The 20,709-nt window shown below is 40.8% G+C and overlaps 1 protein-coding gene across 1 annotated transcript in view; it reads right to left on the bottom strand.

Annotated features, from left to right (window-relative positions):
• The window catches only part of RSBN1L (round spermatid basic protein 1 like), a 1,493,418-nt gene that overhangs the window by 632,386 nt on the left and 840,323 nt on the right, over window positions 1-20,709 (bottom strand). The gene's annotated exons all lie outside the window — the stretch shown is intronic.

The following is a 20,709-nucleotide window of genomic DNA, read 5'->3' as shown; positions in this document are numbered from 1 at the left end:
CATTATTAGCTACTGAAAGACCTAAAGGTGTAGTAAGCCAGTCCTGCAGAGAAGGAAACCCAATAAGCCCTGATGACTGTTGCTGTCCCATCATTTGTACAGTTTGATTATTATTATTAGTAATAGCTTCAGTATTAGTACGGGGAGTGGCGTTCAATAGATTATTCGTTTGGCTAACATTGAGCCCAATATCGCCTTCATTCCTATTGCCATTACTAAGTTGCCCAAACAGTATTTGTTCAGAATTACTTGTATTAAAAGGAATGCAAGGGGTACTCACATCAGATGTGGAAGACCGGTGATTCACCACGGCATTTTCCCTAACGTTACTATCAAGTTTCCACACTCTGCTAATGCTGTTGCAACAAACTTTGACTTGTAACAATAGAATCCATTCTGGTGCTGACAGTTTCAATCCGCTGTGTTAACGCTTGCATAAGAAGCGTTAAATTAACAGAATTCTCTTCAGTTCCTCCTCCTGATAAGTTAACAGTTGGTTCATTAGAATCCACAAGTTCCATTGCCATGGCTGTAAACAAACGACTAAACCATGCACAAAAATCCACTAAAACTTTTGAAACAACATCAAAACGTTTTGAAACAACAAAAAAGCCTGGTACAGAGCACGAGTGGATTAATAAACTTTATGGTTTTATTAAGCACTTTTCGTCTAGCTTAATAACTATTATTCATTAATTTATGTATTTTTCAATGTGTTTAATGAGATGAGAATAGTTAAATATTGATTTATACATCCTGAATGTTTGTTGGACACTGTACTATGTTCATTGTGTTTCACTGTTGCAGTCATTGCACTTGGGTTGAATCCCAAAGTTGAGGTTGGGCGGCTGTGTCTAAATAGAATTAGGAGTGGCTATAAGGCCCTGCAGAACTGCAGTGGCAAAGCCTGCTCTGGATTTAGAGTAAAGAGGTAAGTGGTAGTGCTTAGTAAAAGTGTGCACTGAAGTCCAAGTTGCAGCCTCCAAAATATCCTTGGTTGGTACTCCTCTGAGGAAGGCTGTGGAGGTGGCTGCTGCCATGGTAGAATGTGGTCTAATGCTCTTAGGCACTGACTTGCCATGTTCTAAATAGCAGAAACGAATGCAGTGTCCTATCCATTTTGAAATAGTCTGCTTTGAGATAGCCTTTCCTTGTGATCCTGCAGCATATGCCACTAAAAGTTGCTCAGTTTTTCTGAAAGCTTTAGTTTTTGTCCAAGTAGAAGCGTAGCTGTGTATGTCCAAAGAATGCAGAAGTCTCTCCCCTTTATTCTGTGGGTTTGGGAAAAAAGTAGGCAAATGAATGGTTTGGTTAATAGCCACACTGGACACCACCTTAGGCATAAATGTTGTGTTTGTCCTTAGAGAAACCCTGTCCGGATGGAAGATAATAAAAGGTTCCACAGCCATTAATGCCTGCAACTCTGAGGCTCTTCTTGCTGAAGTTATTGCTAGGAGCAGAGCTGTTTTCCATGATATGAATTTTATCTCAGCTGTATTGGCTGGCTCAAAAGGAGGCTGTGTGAGTTTTTCCAAGACAAAATTGAGGTCCCATGCAGGTATTGGTGCTCTCCTTGGAGGTCTTATATTTTTGGCCCCCCAGAGGAACTGCCTAAGCAATGGATGTGAAAAAATAGGTGAGTCTGCATTGTAATTAGCTGAAATAGCAGAGGCATGGATCTTAATTGATGAGAAGGATAGGCCTTTGTCCAGCATCTCAGCTAGACATTGTAAAATCTGAGGTATATTTGGGACAAGCGTGTCAATTCCTTGTGCCTGGTTCCAAGCACAGAATCTCTTCCATTTTTCTGCATAAGATTTTCTGGTGCTGGGCCTCCTGGCCTCCAAAATAACATTCATAACCACATTAGAGAGAGGTGTATTCTGAATGGTTACACTATCCGCCATGCAGCTAGATTTAGGGTTCTGAGTTGGCTGTGCAGGATCGGATTGTTTTGTTGGATCAGTAAATGAGGAATTTGACGCAATGTCCAGGCTGGGTCTTGGGACAAGCTCCTTAGGATTGGGTACCAGTGTTGGTGTGGCAAATCTGGGGCAATTAGTATAATTTGTGGCTTTTCTTGTCTGACCTTTAGGAGTACCTTGGGGAGGAGAGGCAGTGGAGGAAAGGCATATACTGTAAGGTTGTTCCAGCTGAATGAAAAGGCATCCACTTTCCATGCTTGTTTGTGATAAGTCCTTGTGCAGAATCTCTGAAGTTGGCAGTTGTGAGGGGAGGCAAAAAGATCTAAGTCTGGGCATCCCCATTTCCTTGTTATCATGATGAAGATTTGTGGATCTAGTTCGTCTGCCAGAGCATTTGTTTTTCCTGGCAGGAATTGTGCTTGCAGAAGTACTTGGTAGGTCAATGTGTGTTCCACAAAATCATGGCATGTCTGCAGAGGGGGTAGGAATGTGTGCCCACCTGCTTGTTTATGTACCACATAACTGTGGTGTTGTCCGTCTTTATCAGCAGCTGTCGTGGATGAAGTAGGTCCTTGAAGGCTGTCAGGGCATTTTGTACAGCTAGCATCTCTTTTTGATTGATGTGAAGATGCCTTTGGCTTGGGGGGCCATGTGCCTGAATACATTTTCCTGCCATGTGTGCCCCTCCAGGCATAATCTGACGCATCTGTTGTTAGTGTTTGCCTGGCTGTGGGTAAAGTGAATGGCTGTCCCTTGTTGTGGTGAAAGGCCTGTGCCCACCATCAAAACTCCTGTTGTAGGCAGGGAATGAGTGAAATTAATGATTCCAGGCTGTGGCAATGTTGAGTCCAAACACTTTTTAGATACCATTGTAGTTTCCTCATATGCAGTCTTGCATATGAAATTAGCAGAATGCAGGAGGCCATGTAGCCCAGAGCTTGCAGAATTTTTCTTGCAGATAACTGGGTCTTTGTTGCCATGCTTCTGAAGTAAGAAGTCAGTTGCCTTTGTTTGTATGGAGTGAGATAAGCCATCTGGGCAGTTGTATTTAAGCTTGCACCCAGGAATATTATCTCTTGAGAGGGTACTAGTTTTGATTTATTTTCGTTTACTGTGTACCCTAGGCAAATTAGTAATCTTTTTACAAACGCCAGATGCTTTAGTAGAATGTCTTTGGTCTCTGTTTGAATAAGGCAGTCGTCCAAGTAGGGATATATTTGAATTCCTCTTTGTCTGCAAAATGCAATTACTGGTGGCAGGCATTTTGTGAAGACCCTGGGCGCAGTAGATAAGCCAAAGGGCAGTGCAGAGAAATGGTAGTGCATTGAGCCAGCTATGAATCTGAGGTATCTTCTGCAAGACTGTCTGATTGGGACATGCAGGTATGCCTCTTTGAGGTTCAAAGTTACAAGCCAAGCCTTCTTGCCCAGCATGGGCAGAAGCTGTTGTAGAGTCAGCATTTTGAATTTTGGAACGTCCAGAAAAGTATTTAGAATAGACAGGTCCAGAATTGGTCTACATGCTTTGTCCTTTCTTGGTACTAAGAAAAGTCTTGTTGTGGCACTGGCTGAATGCACCTCATGTCCATGAGAGATGAAACTTGTTTTTGTGCCTCTGTCAATTGATTGTGTGGCAGGTCTGGCATACCTTTTGCCTTTGGAAGGGTGTGAAAGTGGAACCTGTAGCCCTGAGAGACTATATTTAAGACCCATTTGTCCTGGGTGATCGTGTGCCAATTTTGTGAAAAAAGTGCTAGCTTTCCCCCTAAGGGTGCTGCCAAAAGATAAGTGCTTAGCATTGGCAGAGGGAAGTCATTGGGATTGTTTCCTATATGGCTGTGATTTGTCTTCTCTGCTTTTGGAGGTAGAAGCACCACATTCTTTGGGCCTGTATGAGCCCTGGGGCTGTTTGCCTGCCTCTTTGTGGCCTGTCTGACATGGGAAAGGACCAATTCTTAGAAGGCCAGTTTCTACTAAATCTGGGTGGCTGTACCTGTAAGAAATCCTTCACTGTCTGCATAGATTTAGCTTTATCCTCCATTTTCTTCAACACCAAACAAAGTATCATGCTGTAATGGAGCATCCAATAATTTTGCTTTAACATGATCAGGCAGAGTCTGCTCCTTTAACCACGCATGCCTTCTAATAACAGAACCTGTTACAGTGGCCCTGCAAGAGGCCTCCATCGAATCATAACCAAATTGCAAAGTATGTTTTCCCACTTGTTCAGCTGCATGCAATAAATCCTGCAATTCCTTGTTCTCAGAACATTCAGAATTTGTCAACATTTTCTGTTTTAACAGAGACCGAAAGTATTGCTGATATTTAAGCATATGAAACTGACAATTTAAAGCCCTTACAGCCAAGGTAGTAGAAGTGTAAACTTTTTTCCCCCATCTGTCCAGTGCCCTAGAATCTCTATCTGAGGGAACAGGGTTTTTTGCAGTAGCAGCCTTTACCCCTTTGGGACCCTGAGAAATAGTTTCTGGGTCAGCAGCAGGGTTTTTATATAGAAATTTTTGAGAATCTCGAACCCTATAGTATCTGTCTGGCTTAACAGGTGCAGGAGGTAAAGAGTTGGGAGACAGGCCGGACTCTGAAAATACATCATCTACAATGTCTAGAACAGGTGGAATAGCAAGAGGTCTGTGCTGAGGTAGTAGAAGAAAGTCTCTGAGCCTTTTCTTAGAATCTGAATAATCTTGGCTCTCCCAGTGGAAATGCTCCCTTCATGGTATGCAGGGTTTCCCCAAACGAGTAATCCTCAGGAGGAGAAGCTGAAGGAATAGATTCTTCAGCATCAGAATCCTCATAGGGAGGAATAGAGTATCCCTGTTCTGAAGAGTAGTCAGAGGAAATGGAAACCTGATCAGAGGAATCATATTCAGTATCTTGCCTAGGCCTCTCATCAGGAGGGGGATAGGAACCCCTGATCAAAGTAATTAGGTCTTTGGCCATTTTGAGCATCTGTTTATTAGGCATGGAAGTCTGTCCTGGAGAATGCTGTACTTGTTTCCTTGTCTTTAAAACTGTTTTAGTCTTTGTCTTGGATTCTGAAGTTGGCTTGACATAAAGCTGTGTAGGTCTGAAAACACCCTCAGAAGCAGATGCCTGCTCAGTGGCTCTGGCCCCATCTGAGGGATTAGTTTCCGAAGGCCCAATACTTGAGTATCCAGAGTCCTAGCTGTCTCCACATGGGAGTCGGAGGCGGCCTGTGGCTCTGAGGTAGCGGGTGTCAGGGACTGCGAAAGCGCCTCACTGAGAACTGGCGACTGGCCTAGAAGAGGCTTCGTCATCAGTTTTAGACCTCTGATGCCTGTCCTTTTCTTTTTCCTTGCGCTTTTTATGAATTCCGGTCGTCGGTTGTTCTGATGGCATTATATAGTTAAACCTTCGGCCAAATTAATGAAAAGCAAAATCGTACCGACGCTTAATAGTGCGTTGGTTAAATCTAGCACAAAACCAACAACTAGCTACATCGTGGTCAGGGCCTAGGCAAGGAATACAGTAAGAATGAAAATCCTTATGAGGTATTTGCTTCCCACAAGAAATACAATTGTTAACTTTTTCTGACATCGGTCTGGAGCAAGAAAAAGTTTCCCCAACGGGGTACTTAGCTTTATAGAAGACTTCGGATCTGAAATTCAATTTCGAAAATCTCAGGAGTCGGCCGACCGGCACTTGCGAACTGTTTTTGCTTCGGGAACCGCAGGGCAAGAAAGACTGAAGAAAATGGCATTGGTTGCATGTTTTATACCCCTGGCGCACTGACGTCAGGGAAGAGGCGACAGCAACCGACGCTGGACAGGCACTTTGGAATTCAGGCCGACTGCTGGTAGCCTGCCAGCAGAATAACCCAAGTGTAATGACTGCAACAGTGAAACACAATGAACATCATGTTTATTAGAAGAGGTTATCCTGTGGCTCTGGTAGATAATTTGATCAAGGAAGTTAAAAATAAAAGGAAAGTTGGCTTTTATACTCCTATACTTGCTAAGCAAGATACAGCTTGCCAACTGATTTACATTAATTTAAATGCTAACAACTCTAATAACAATATTTTTGGACTGTCTTTTATTATGACATTTAGTTTGGAACATGAACAGATTAGGGACATCATCTACAAAAATTGGAGACTTCTCCAAGATGATGTCAATGTGATACAGAAGGTAGGGGCTAAACCTAAGGTTGTGTTTAGAAAAGGGTTGAACTTTAAGAATCTTTTAGAGAAGAGTGAACCCCTTACAAGTAGGAACACTGGTATGGCACAATGGGTAATTGTCCTTACTGTAAGTATGTAGAAATAGGTGCAAATGTAATGGTTAATGGTATTAGGCTAACTAATAGAAAGAAATTCAACTGCAATTCTAGATCAGTGGTCTATCTGGCTAAATGTGAATTTTGTCCCTCTTTTTATATAGGGAAAACTGACCGTAGATTGCGTGACAGGATGTACGAGCATTTGTACAGTATTCAGAGACAAAAAGAGGAGAATGCTTTAGCCAAACATATTAAAACATTTCCTCATTACACTTTAAAATTTTGGATTATAGATCAGAGAGAACATAGTAGTAAGGGTGGACCTACATCTTTATATGTGGAGAGGTTAGAATTGTTTTGGCAGATTAGGCTTTTAGCATACCATTATCCAGGTTTAAATGACAAATGCACACTTATGTGTTTATTAAAATTAAGAAGTTTGCTCAGATAAAAAGTTTGCTCAGATACAAAATGTTCCTTTCAAGTTCTTTTTAATACATCAATACAATCTAATTATTTAACATATATCAATTGTAATATTTATATAGATGTATTTTATATATGTTTTTATATACATACATATATATATATATATATATATATATATATATATATATATGTTTTTTTTCCTATTGTATTTTTTATATTTCTTATGATGTAGTTTTAGTGTGTTTTTCATTCCAACTTTAGCTTTTAACATTGAAATATAAGCTATTTTATGATCATTCATCTATTTATTCATTCATCTATGTATTTTTCAATATTTTAATGAGATGAGAATAGTTAAATATTGATTTATACATCCTGAATGTTTAATATATATATATATATATATATATATATATATATATATATATATATATATATATATATATATTTGTTTGTGATTATCTTTATTGATTTTAATGTTATGTTTTACGAATGGAAAGACTGCTGTATCATTCAATGCTGTTGCCCTTTTAAATTTTTATTTTTTGTCTCACGTGATTTTCATTGGTATTGCTTAAGAAGTTGTTTGCTTTATTTGGTTTGTCTGAGGAAGTCTAGTTATTAAGCTAGACGAAAAGCGCTTAATAAAACCATAAAATTTATTAATCCACTTGCGCTCTGCACCAGGCTTTTTTGTCGTTTCAAAAGTTTTAGTGGATTTTTGTACGTGGTATAGTATTATGTTATGAAAATTAGATCAATTTTGGAGACGCAGACTTATAGTAAGAGTTAGGTAAAAAAAATGAACAGTGTCTACAGAAGGATTAAAGGGTTCCTACAAGACTTATTTATTGACACCTTAATTGACATGCATGAATTACATTTCTTAACTATGGAGTTTCCAGTCACTCCAGTAATTTTTGGGATCCCAAAGCTACACAAGTGTATTGAGCAACCTCCTATGCATCCAGTTGTGGATGCAAGGAGTTCAATTACCCATCCTTTGGCAAAACTGTTGGATTTGCAATTAAAAATCATTATTAATTAATGAACCCCACTTGTGTGTAGACTCTTGGGACTTCCTGAGACAAATTGATAATATTCAATATGATAGTGAATATTTGTTCATTACTGTGGCTGTGGTAGATTTATATACCGTTATACCCCATGAGAGAGGGGTACAGTGGTTTTGTGAATATCTAGACAGGAAAAATGTCCCACGAGATAAAATTAATATGTACGAACAGCTTTTGGACATGGTACTCAGAAATAACTTTATTCGGTTTGAAAAATAGTACTATTTGCAAGTCCAAGGTGTGGCAATGGGCTGTTGTGGGGGCCTATATAACAATATAGTCATGTTGGAATGGGAAAATAGGTTTCTGAAGGATTCACCATATTCTCTTTATTGCCAATTTTATACCCGTTTCCTTGACGACATTTTTATCCTGTGGAAGGGACCAAGTGGAGCCATTCTTAGACTACATTAATACCACTACTAACTTCTTGAAATTTATTCATTCCAGAAGTTAGGATGTGATTTCTTACTTAGATGTGTTGTTAAAAAAGGGTTTGTGTAAATAAATCTTTCAGTAAACCACCACGGCTCAAATATTAAAAGCAAAAACTTTAATCAATATATAAAACACCTTAAAAGGTAAAATCCAGCAGTAACAACAATATTCAGGTCCGATAAGCACTTTTGGCTGTATTAGCCTTCATCGGATCATGTTACAGTTCCTGCTTCCAATCTTACTTAAAACTCAGAGTAACCAATCATAGTCTCATAAGAAGGCCACATCCCTTGTTTTAACCAATGAGGTGATATCCAATCAGTCATTCTAGGTGTCAAGCCTCTTTGTTAGAGCAAATTGTCAGCCTTCTGGCTTTAAGTATAGGTTGCAATGGAACCACATTATTCAACGCTGGAGAGCAGTGCGCTCTCATGTTAACTATCCAGTTAATCTCACGGATCTCCGTTCTATTCTTCACATCCCCTTCTCTAACAGACAGTTGAATGCATTCAATAGCTTTAAACTTAAAACTGTGTGTGGGGTTGCAATTAATATGCATAGCAGGAGCACTAATTCATATCAGTGTTTCTAATATCTCTTAGATGGCGCAAAATCCAGTCTTTGAATTGTTGATCGGTTTTACCTGTGTAAAAAACTTTACATAGGCTTTACATAGGCAGCAGGATGCTAAATAAACTAGGTGTTTGCTATGACAGTTGGCAAACACATTGAAAATATATTTCCTGTTGATAATGGGGTGGATGAACATACTGCTACGGTTAACAGAAGCACAGGCTTTGCACCTATTACACCTTATTTGGTTTTAATAGTGGGATTGTGGCTAAAATTTATCATAAAAAAAAAAAAAAACTTATTCAAAAAGTTTCTTAAAATTTAGTAGTAACCACCCATTAACACAAAAATGGGCGGTTGTGAAAGGTCAGTTTGTTAAGGCAAGCCTTTATCGATGAATGTGTGAACTTGAACATGTTTGCCAAAAGAGTCTACCCTGACATCTTATTAAATGAATCCCTGGACAAAGTTGAGGAAAAAAGGCACAATGGCCACTTTTAAAGCCCAAAGTATATGACAATTTAGATACGACCGAGGTTGTCGTATCAAATAATAATGATGGTCCTATTATACCACAAACAGAACAAATTAGAGTGGCTTCCCTTACTGTTGAGCAAACACCACAACAGAGGGATAGTATCAACTATCAGTCCAGTTTTTCTATAATGTTTTCAAACGATTTTTTTGCTATTAAAAACATTGTTAAAAACTGGCACTTTATTAGTAATGACAAAGATTTAGAAGAATTAGTGGGAGATGGTCCTTCTCGTATGTATAGGAAAGGTTTTAGTTTGAAATATCTTTTTGAATATCAACTGTGGAATATCAAATATGGTCGATGTAAGTTTTGTCCCTATATTTTGGAAGGGAGTGAATTTATTGTCACAAGATGAAAATAAGAATTCCTGGTAGATGTAGTTGAACCACTGAAAAGTTAGTCTACCTTGCGTTATGTATGGACTAACTGATTCTATGTGGGGGAAGACGGAACGGAAACTGAAAAACAGGATAAGTGAACATGTTTGTAATATTCGTGATGTTTGTGAAACAAATGCCTTAGCTAAACATATGTCACTGAATGTAGGACATACTTTCAAGTTTATTATATTAGATGTTTTATCTGTCTCTGAAGGGGGGGGCATGGCCTTATATTCTGGAAGAGAGAGAATTATCCTTTCAGCTGCGTTTAAATTCTTTGTCTTGGCCAGGACTCAATGACAATCTCTCTATTTCTAGTCTCTTAAAGTTAAAAGCACTGGAAAGGTAAAGTCAGAGTACAAATAGGACTAATTGCTTTATCCAGAGATATATATGTACTTTTTACAAGATATTTTTACATTTATATATTTTTTTATGGATCATTTAAGCTATGCTTACAATTGCATTTTATATGTATACTGAGCTGGGCTGTGTGCTTGTTCTGTGTTTGTGTCAAGGGGGTGTGGTTTGAGTAAGCAGTGCTCACTGCCCTGAGAAAGGAAATGATGTCAATGTGCTTTAGTATTTAACATGCTTTTCACCGTTTTAAATTGTAGCTGATGAAGTTCCTGTAATTTTAACTTTGGGAAGAAAGCGCTTATTTTGTGCAGAATAAATCATTTAGCAGCTTTCTACTTCTGGTCTGCCCTGAGTTTGCCTTTCTAAATGCTAGAGTAGCAGCAGTGTACATCATCTTCCCCAATCTTTCCATGGTTCTGCTGTCCTTGTCAGTGGGAAGCAGCTTAGCAGAAGGTAAAAGCTATAGAAGGTAAAAATTTGGATGGCTTGTCAGAAGAAACAGAAATAACAGAAGTGTTAGCAGGGGGGCACTTTTAAAGAAATTTACAATCAATCACCTTATAAAACCTATCAGTTTTTTTTTTTTAGGAGCAGGGGGGCTGGGAATCAGGAGCATGAGAAGCTGTGGAAAAAGTGCAACATAACAGCTAGAGCAAGAGAAGCAACAGAGGGCTTTGGAGACTCCATTTGAAGGAAGTAATAAAACCTCTTCTGAACATGAGAAACCTGAGTACAGTTCCCAGTTGAAAAACTCCATCATACAGGAAATAGTATCTCCAAAGAAAATCTCCTCAAAAGGAGAATATGGACTAACACAGTCCTCTTCCTCAGAACCATAATCCAAAGGACAGTGAATCTGGGATGAATAGGCCAATTAAGTCATCATTAGAATCTACTTCCTTATCAGAAGAACCCTGCTCCTAGGCCTCTTAAGGGGAGTAGGAGACCGGGGGGGGGGGGGTGCAGGAACAGAAACTCCTTGAGAGGTCTTCAAAGCCATAACAGCATTCAACAGACCCTTTGTGAAATCCTGCCATTCATGCTGAGGATCTGTAGGAGCAGCAAAATATAGTCTTCTTTTTCAAAGGGACATCAGCCCTAAACATCTTGGGCAGTTCGGACCTCAGCAGACAATCAGCATAGTGGGAATTTCCTCCCTAACAAGAATCTGTAGAACACTCCTAGGCCCTTTGGAAATAATCAGCCGCAGTTCCCTCAAACATCCGAAATGGACGTATGCATAGCTTCCAAGGACATCAGAGAACCCAGGTCAGTGACACCCTCTGAAACGTTCACTGCAGAGGAATCCGGCTGAATAACCAGGTGATGATCAGGTGTTCCGACTTGGCAGCAAAGCAGCTCTGAGTTTTGGACGTCCATACATCACATTTATACCCTATGCCATGAGCAGGGAACATAAATGTGACGTATTAAGCCCTTATAACCATCCAAGGCTTTGGTATACTGGCTGGCTGTCAGGCTGCCCTTGGCAGGGGATCTTTTTAGAAAAGAATACTGCAACAGTGATATGGAAAGACATCATTATTATTCATAAAGTAGCAGAAAGTATTCTAAGAATTAAGCCAACATGGGAATGGAGAAAGGAGACTTTGCAATATGGAAGACTGCAACTAATGATATAAACTAGAATTTACTGGAGAAAATAAGCAAACAAACCAAGGTATTTCACAGCAAATACTAGAGTTGGAGTGGGATGAGGGCAAGCAGAACTTTAGAATTTAGGTATGAGACGTCCATCCATGCCAGAGACTGACAACAGAATATAAGCAGAGTAAGTAACAGAGGAGTGCCATGGAAATACAAACTGTGATATTGTTTTTAGTTGAATCTAGAACAGAAGCAGCTGTTTTAAAAAGGGATAATTAGTAGGGTATATAAAATACTGGATGACAATGATAAAAATCAATCAGATTAGAAAAGATTGGGAAGAGAGACTTGAAAGGCAATTTACTTGGGAACGATGGAAAGACATATGTATGGCTCCCAAGTATGCAATAAAGTCCAGAAGGTTTAGGACTTTGCTTGGAAGCTTTTGCACAGATTTTTTTATACTGCAAGCTGACTTCAGAGAATTTTCCTTAGGTAGACAGCACGTGCTGGAGGTATGACGAGAAAGAGAGAGAACTGGGGACGTTCCAGAAATGTAACAAGTTGGAGTTTTTAAAAATTCCCTACAGAATTTTGTTAGAAATTTTGGGGGAGGAAATTGTTGCAACTAACAACGATTCTTCTGACCTGCGACTTAAGCTCTGAATTGCCTACACGTAGTAAGCCCTTATAAAGTTTAAACCTACTTACGGCCATAAAAGCAATTACTAGAAACTGGAAATAAAAAATCTAAACCAACTGTAACTGAAGTAATGAATACTGCAAATGAGATAAAAAAAAAAAAAAATGTAAGTGAGATACTTACAGAAAGAAAAGAGCAACTTACACAAAGTAAATGGAACCTGTGGGAACAATACATGCACAATTATGTTCAGGAGAAGGAGGAGAAAGGGTTTAAGGGTTGGAAGGAAAGTACTGTTTTGTACCTACCATAAATGTAGATGTTCGAGTGTTCACCCTGCTGCAGTCATCACATTTGGGTTATCCTGCCATCAGACGGTCCCGCAGTCGGCCCGAATTCCAAAGTCTTGGTCCGGCATCAGTTGCTGTCGTTTCCTCCCTGATGTCAGTGCATCAGGGGTATATAAGAGGCATCCGACGCCATTTTCTTCAGTTTTTCTTGCCCCAGATGTCAGGTGCCCCCAATAGGTAGGCAAAAAAAAAAAAAAAAAAAAAAATATATATATATATATATATATATATATATATATATATATAGCTATATAAAAATAAAACAAAACCCTTAGGCACAAGCAAATACACCACAGAGGTAGTATAGGATAGAGTGGTAGAGATAAGTTCAGCTAGTTCAGAGGGGATGGAGGGAAGGTAACCTGGACTGCAGCAGGGTGAACACTCGAACATCTACATTTATGGTAGGTACAAAACTGTACTATGTTCATCGTGTTACCCTTTTGCAGTCATCACACTTGGGTTGAATCCCAAAGCTAAGGATGGGAGGTGGAGTCAGACAGGGTTAGAAGAAGCTAGTAAGCCCTGCAAAACTGCAGTGGCAAAACCAGTTCAAGTCTTAGAGTATAGAGGGGTAAGTGATAGTGTTTGGTGAAGGTGTGCACTGAACTCCAAGTAGCAGCTTCCCGAATATCCTTGGTTGGCACTCCCCTGAGAAAGACTGCTGATGTAGCTGTAGCCCTGGTGGAGTGGGACCTAATGTTAGCAGGTACTATTTTCCCATGATGTGTGTAACAAACGCATGCAATGCCCTATCCATTTTGAAATGGTCTGTTTTCAGTTAGCTTTTCCTTGTGATCCTGTAGCATATGCTACAAAAGGCTGGTCAGTTTTTCTGAAAGCCTTAGTTTTATCCAGGTAGTAACGTAATTGCCTGTGAATGGCCAAAGAGTACAGGAGTCTTTCTCCTTTGTTCTGGGAACTTGGGAAGAAGGTGGGCAAGTGAATGGTTTGGTTTAGGGCCACACTGGATACCACCTTTGGCATAAAGAAACGATTCGTTCTTAGAGAGACTCTGTTTTGATGAAAAATGATGAAAGGTTCCACTGCCATTAGTGCCTGTAGCTCTGAGACTCTTCTAGCTGAGGTTATTGCTAGTAGTAGGGCAGTTTTCCATGAAAGAAATTTTAAGTCAGCAGAAAAAGCTGGTTCAAAGGGCGGTAGTGTAAGCTTTTCCAGAACAAGTTGAGATCCCAAGTAGGTGTTGGAGCTCTACTTGGCGGTCTTAAGTTCTTAGACCCTCTGAGGAACTGTCACAGGAGTGGATGTCAGAATAAAGGAGGATCCGTGCTGTAATGAGCTGAAATTGCTGAGGCGTGGATCTTAATAGATGAAAAGGAAAGTCCTTTGTGTAACATCTCAGTTAAATATTGTAGAATCTGAGGGATGTTTGGATCAAGGAGGTTTAGGCCTTTAGCCTGGTTCCAGGTGCAAAATCTTTTCCATTTGTCTGAATAGGCTTTCCTGGTGCTGGGTCTCCTGGCCTCCAGAATGACATCCATAACAGCTTTGGATAAAGGTGTTGGCTGGTTGTTTAGGTAATTTGCCATGCAGCCAGGTTTAAAGTCTTGAGCTGGCTGTGTAGAATCTGATGATCTCGCTGGGTGAGCAGGTGTGTGGCAAAATCCATGGTGGGCCGTGGGCCATGTTCCTTAAAATTGGGTACCAATGCTGGCGTGGCCAGTCTGGTGCAACGAGTATCATTTGTGGTCTCTCTAATCTGACTTTCAGCAGTACCTTTGCTAGAAGAGGTAGTGGAGGGAAGGCATACACTGTTAATGTTTTCCAACTGAATGAGACTGCGTCCACTTTCCAAGCTAGTGGATGGAAGGTCCATGTGCAAAATTTTTGAAGTTGGTGGTTGTGGGGGCTTGCAAACAGATCTATGTCTGGGCGTCCCCATTTTTGAGCTATCATTGCAAATACTTGTGGATCTAGTTTCCATTCGTGTGGAGCCATGATGTTTCTGCTTAGGTCGTCTGCCAATGTGTTTTTCTGTCCTAGCAGGAATTGTGCTTGTAATTGAACCTGGTAAGACAGTGCAGTGTTCCACAAGGTCATTGCTTGCCTGCATACAGGGTAGGAATGTGTGCCCCCTTGCTTGTCTGCATACAGGGTAAGAATGTGTGCCCCCTTGCTTGTTTATGCACCACATGACTGTGGTATTGTCCGTCTTTATTAGTAGTTGTCCTGGGTGTAGCAGGTCCTTGAAAACTGTTAGGGCATTCTGTACTGCTAGCATTTCTTTTTGATTGATATGCAAATGCCTCTGATCTGTAGTCCATTTGCCCTGAATGCACTGCCCCGCCATGTGTGCTCCCCAGGCATAGTCCGATGCATCTGTTGTCATAGTTTGCCTGGCTGTGGGTAAGGTGAACGGCTGACCCTTGTTGAGGTGACATGCCTGTGCCCACCACAGAAACTCCTGTTGAAGGCAGGGAATGAGTGGTATCATTGTTTCCAAGCTGAGGCTGTGCTGAGTCCATACACTTTTCAGGTACCATTGTAATTTCCTCATATGCAGTTTTGCAAATGGTATTAGTAGTATGCAAGATGCCATGAATCCCAAGGCCTGCAGAATTTTTCTTGCAGGGAGTTGGGTCTTTGTTGCCATTATTTTGAAATATTGAAACAGCTGTCGTTGCTTGTCTGGCATGAGATAAGCCATCTGGGCCGTCGTATTCAAGCTGGCACCCAGGAATATTATGTTTTGTGAGGGCACTAGTTTTGATTTCTTTTCGTTTACTGTGTACCCTAGGCAACTTAGAAGGTGTTTGACAAATGCCAGATGCTTTAAAAGAATGTCTTTGCTTTCTGCTTGAATAAGGCAGTCGTCCAGGTATGGGTATATCTGAATTCCTCTGTCTGCAGTATGCAATTACTGGTGCCAGGCATTTTGTGAAGACCCTGGGTGCAGTAGATAAGCCAAAGGGCAGCGCAGACAATTGATAATGCATTGAACCTGCAATGAAGCGGAGGTATCTTCTGCAATTTTGTCTGATAGGGACATGTAGGTATGCCTCCTTGAGGTCCAAAGTGACTAACCAAGCATTCTTGCCCAGCATGGGAAGAAGCTGCTGTAGTGTTAGCATCTTGAATTTTGGTACTTGCAGATAGGTGTTCAGAATTGAAAGGTCCAGAATGGGTCTCCATGCTTTGTCCTTTCTTGGGACTAGGAAGAGTCTTCAGTAAAATCCTTGTCCTTGCTCCTATGTAGGTACATGCTGAATGGCTCGCATGTTCATGAGAGCTGAAATTTGTTTTTGTGCCTCTGCCCATTGATTTGGTGGCAGGTTTGGCATTCCTTTGTTCCTTGGTAAGGTATGAAAGTGGAATCTGTATCCTTGAGAGACGATGTTTAGAACCCATTTGTCTTCTGTGATGATGTGCCAGTTGTCTGCAAAAAATGCTAGTTTTCCTCCCAAGGGAGTTGCCAGGAGAGATTTGCTTGGTAGTTTGAGGATAGAGTCATTGTGTTTGTCTTCTGCTAGCTTGGGTCCTGTCTTCTCCTCCTTTCTGGGTAGCAGAACCCCATTGGCGAGGTCTGTAAGGGCCCTGTGACTGACCTTTGCCCCTTGGGCGTCTGTATTTACCCCTCTGTGATCTGTCTGAAGCTGGAAAGGACCAGTTTTTTGTTGGCCAATTTCTGCTGAATCGAGGGGGTTGTACCTGCAAAAAATCCTTGACCGTTTACATAGACTTTGCCTTATCCTCCATTTTCTTTAAAACCTCTTCTGCTTTGACACCAAATAATACATCCTTTTGTAAAGGTGCATCCAATAATTTTGCTTTAACATGGTCAGGGAGGGTTTGTTCTTTTAACCAAGCATGTCTACGTATGACGGAGCCAGTAACAGCTGCTCTACAAGAAGCTTCCAATGAGTCAAATCCGCATTGTAAAGTATATTTGCCCACCTGTTCAGCTGCATGCAACAGATCCTGCAATTCTTTGAATTCAGGCAGTTCCGAATGTGTGCTCATTTTTTGTTTTAACTGAGACATTAGAAATTGTTGATATTTCAACATGTGAATCTGGCAATTTAATGCTCTCATAGCCAGAGTAGCAGAGGTGTATATTTTCTTTCCCCATCTATCTAGGGCTCTGGAATCCCTTTCAGAAGGCACAGGATTTTTAGTCATAGAAGCTTTTGCTCCCTTAGGACCCTGGGAAATTGTTTCTGGGTCAGCTACAGGGCTTTTATAAAGGAATTTGTGAGAGTCAGGTACTCTGTAGTATCTGTCTGGTTTGGCTGGAGCAGGAGGAAGAGAGTCTGGATTTAAACTAGACTCCAAGTAAACATCATCCACAACATCCAGAACAGGAGGGATAGCAAGAGGTCTGTGCTGGGGTAGTAAAAGGAACTCTCGGAGCCTTTTCTTAGAATCTGAGTAATCCTGACCTTCCCAGTGGAAATGGTATGTAAAGTTTCCCCAAAGGAGTAGTCTCCAGGGGGAGATGCTAAGGGAATAGAGTCTTCAGCATCAGAATCTTCATAAGGTGGAAAAGTGTAATCCTGTTCCTCAGAAGAATCTGAGGAGAGAGAAACCTGGTCAGAGGATGCATAATCCTCCTCTTGTCTTGGTCTTTTATCAGGAGGGGGATGAGAACCCCTGATAAGGGTAATCAAATCTTCAGCCATCTTAAGCATCTGTTTCTTAAGCATGGGGCCTTGAACTGTAGACTGATGTACAGTTTTCTTTGGTTTTAAAGGAGTTTTAAGTTTAGCATAAGATTTAATGGTGAGTGTAGTCGGTCTGAAGACACCTTCAGAAACCAAAGGTGTTTCCCGTTGCACCGGTGTCTAGTTCTGCTCCGGTGTCAGTAGAAGGCTGCGTCGGCCTAGTAGACTCTGCATGGGAATCCGCAGCTGTCTGGGGTTCCAGCTCTGCAGTCGTCAGGGGCTGTGTAGGCGCCTCACTGAAAACCGGAGAGCCAGCGACAGGCCCAGCTGAGGCCTCGGTGTCTGGCTTATTCCTAGGCTGCTTGTCCTTATCCTTGCGTTTTATATGAGTGGCGGTCGTCGGCTGCTCCGACGGCATGATATAATTAAATTTCCTATCAAAGTAATGCCGTGCAAAGTCAAAACGGCGTTTGATAGTTCGTTTATTAAACCTAGCGCAAAACCGACAACCTGTGACGTCGTGGTCAGGGCCTAGGCAAGGAATACAATAGGAATGGAAGTCCTTATGAGGTATTTGCTTCCCACAAGAAATGCAATTGTTAACTTTTTTCTGACATCGGACTTAGGCAAGAAAATGTTCCCCAACGGGGTACTTAGCTTTATTCAAGACTTCGGACTGAAATTCAAATCGAAAATCTCAGGTGTCGGCCGACCGGCACTTGCGAACTGCTTGTGCTTCGGGCACCGCACGGCAAGAAAGACTGAAGAAAATGGCGTCAGATGCCTCTTATATACCCCTGGCACACTGACGTTAGGGAGGAAGCGAGAGCAACCGACTCTGGACCAAGACTTTGGAATTCGGGCCGACTGCGGGACCACCTGATGGCAGGATAACCCAAGTGTGATGACTGCAGCAGGGTAACACGAACATCTGAACAATTTATATAATGGAGTAAATGCTAACTGTGAAAAAAGAACTATACCTGTATACTGCATGAAAAAAATGATGGTTTGTTTTTGTTTACAGTAATGTACATGTACCTGTGTCACTGTTTCAGTTAAGATGTTTAGAAAAAAAATACCTGGGGTGGGTCTCTTGCTCTAAGAGGTGCTGAAGATGGCACCCCTTTGGTGGAATTTGGCTTCCACAAGCAAACTTCTTGGTGATCTTTTCTAGAGATGTCACTGACCTCAGAGAAAGGGATCAAAAATCATAACCCAGAATGCCAAAACCTATAAACTCCACAATTTCAACAGTAAAACAAAATGTCAAAATATGTAATAATGAAATTCCCTACAGGGTGCTTACCTGTGAAACTGTCTGGATGACACAAACAGCTAGACTACATGAACACGCTGTTGCAGTATCTAACAAAAGTAAAGATGGAACAAGCTCCTCTACCACTTCTACTAAGTGTCCTGCTGATGTCCTCATTGTGGGGAGGGGACCAGCTTCCCTACAGCAACATCCGAAGCTCTGGAAGTCAAGCCTGGTTGGGTGGGCAGATATCTGTTTGCAGCCAACTCACAATTACTGTGACAATTTTGCAGCAGTTTTCCAGATGATGTGCCTCTCTCACTTTGGTTCATAGGCTCACAGGTTCATAGGTGTTTACTAGGCTAACAACCGCAAGGGCCTTTTTAAGCCAAGCCATGCATCCCAAATCTCTGACAAGTTCTAATACCCTTGATAAGTGCAAGCACGGGCCTGAGAGATGAACCATTTACAGGTTACTTCTGTACATTAGAGACATAGGTGCCAAACCAGGGATGAATTTCCAGTTTCCCATCCGATTGTCCAAGTTGCACTTGAATTGGGATTAGGGAGGAATTCTGCTTCACATGGATGGAAAGCCTGTTAATAGACGGGGTAGTCTCTGGGATAAATACCTATCTCTCCAGCAGGTCCTAGTTGCATCACAGGCAAGGTTTAAGTCTTTAGAATGAGTAATTCTGGTGCTGTTGTTTTCTGGATATGCAGGAGGTCCATCAGAGTGGAGTCTGAGAATGCCCTATGTGCCAGGCATAGATCTCCCCTCAAAAGCCTGTAGGAGACAGAATACAGGAATAGGGCCTTGATCTGGTCTGTACAGGACATATTATTTGCACCCTGTATTCTTTTAGTGAAGAACCTCTGTGGATGTTCCAGTTGTTGGATAGGTACATACCGAAGGGGGCATTGTACTCAATGATAGGTCTGATGAATGCTGAATACAGTGGAACAATGACTTCCTTGGACTTAGATGCAATCCTTTTGTTTATAAGTTGCACAACATAGAATGATTTCCTCACCACTGTAGACAAGTGATGATCAAAGGCTAGATTACTATCTGTGTGTGTCCCTAAGTCTCAGACTACTGGGTCAACTCTAAGGGGTGTATTGTCACTATGATAGTTACCAGGACAGTGAAGAACTGCTATTCATGTAACTGAAAATTAAAGATAATATAGCATACTAAACGTTGCAATAGCAGGTCAGTAAAGTGTGAACTTTAACCGATAGCTCATCAGGGCTGCAATTAAGACACAGCAACAGATGGTGTGCAAACTTGCTGTAATTACCGGTCTGAATAACAAAAACCTGCAGTTTAGCTACTCTATCTGCAATAAGATTTAAATGCAACAAGAAAAGAAAAAACACTGACACTTTTCAGAGACATTCTAAGAAATCAATGCCTCACAACACTGTATATGAATGCAGAAATAAATCTAATGTGTTGCGCACCTCTTACTATGGAAAAACTAGGTGTACTGCGGAACCAAGACAAACTGAAGATCAAAATAGCACCGGTGAAAGAGTCCTTATGGCATATAACTAATTAAAAATTAATATCAGACACAAATGGCAATAATGAGGCACTGGCACTGAAGATGCGATCAAATATAATGAAAAAGATGCTTCCAGTTTCGGAGTGATGTTTTCTCTTAAGGGTTATTAAAACGCTCCAACAGTCAACAGAATTTGTATATATTTATTTTTAAAAGCACTGGACTTGATGGTTGTAGCTGCTAAAAATGTTTTTTTTTTTTTTTTTTTTTTGAACGGTTTTAGCTGCTAAAAATGTCACATTTTACTTGCACTTTTAATACAATTCTCAATTAAACACATCTAAATAGAGGTACTTAGTTAAAGAAATGTCATTCTGAATGCTAAAGCTTCTATCAGCTGTTAAAATCAGGTTTCCTAAAAGCTGCAGATGGGTTAACTGTTAAAAACGCAGTCATTCAAGTTCAAAGGTTAATATTATTTGCATTACATTAAAACGTGTATTTATTTTATTCTGTAAATTTAAGCAATTAATGCATTCCAAGGATAATATGCTCATGTAGACTCCCCAGAAACTAAAACACCTTCCTTTAATTTGCTGACATAAGCTGTGTTGCAGATGCTGTACAACACAAACAGCCTGCTTATAAAGAATGACTGATTGCTTATGGGTGCCCACTCCCAAGATGAATGGTGCAACAATCAACACGTTGCACCACTCAACCGGGGAGTGGGTACCCA

The sequence above is a fragment of the Protopterus annectens genome, chromosome 11.part0, assembly GCF_019279795.1.
Source record: "Protopterus annectens isolate FY-2018-M chromosome 11.part0, PAN1.0, whole genome shotgun sequence".
NCBI lineage: Eukaryota > Metazoa > Chordata > Ceratodontiformes > Protopteridae > Protopterus > Protopterus annectens.
This window is presented reverse-complemented; position numbering and strand designations above follow the sequence as displayed.